We start from the raw sequence: 522 nt of genomic DNA, 5'->3' as shown, positions 1-522 counted from the left end.
CATCTTGGACAACAGTTTGACATTATCAGGTAACATGGCAATGCGTATATCTTCCAACACAGTAATTTGGCTTCTAGATGTACACCTGCAGAAATTCTTATAAATGTGCCCAGCACTGTTCAAAATGTCTAAAATTGTAAATAACCCAAATGTCCATCAATGGTAGAATGAAAAAAAAACTGATGCCATGTTCATACAATGGAAACTATAAGCTGAAAGAAAGGAATGAATAGCTTCATATATGGCCATCAGTGAATCACAAAAACTTAATGTTGAACAAAAGCACAAGACAAAAGATACACACATATGATTCCATTTCCATAAAAATTTTAAAAAGCAAATCTAAATCTTATACTGATTAGAGAACCATATGAATGTGAAAAAAAAATCTAAAAAAAGAAAAGAAAAAGAAAGAAAGAAGAAAGAAAGAAAGAAAGAAAGAAAAAGAAAAAGAAAGAAAGAAAGAAAGAAAGAAAAAGAAAGAAAGAAAGAAAGAAAGAAAGAAAGAAAGAAAGAAAGAAA

Source organism: Neomonachus schauinslandi, chromosome 9, assembly GCF_002201575.2.
Source record: "Neomonachus schauinslandi chromosome 9, ASM220157v2, whole genome shotgun sequence".
Classification (NCBI taxonomy): Eukaryota; Metazoa; Chordata; class Mammalia; order Carnivora; family Phocidae; genus Neomonachus; species Neomonachus schauinslandi.
Note: the sequence above shows the minus strand (reverse complement) of the source record.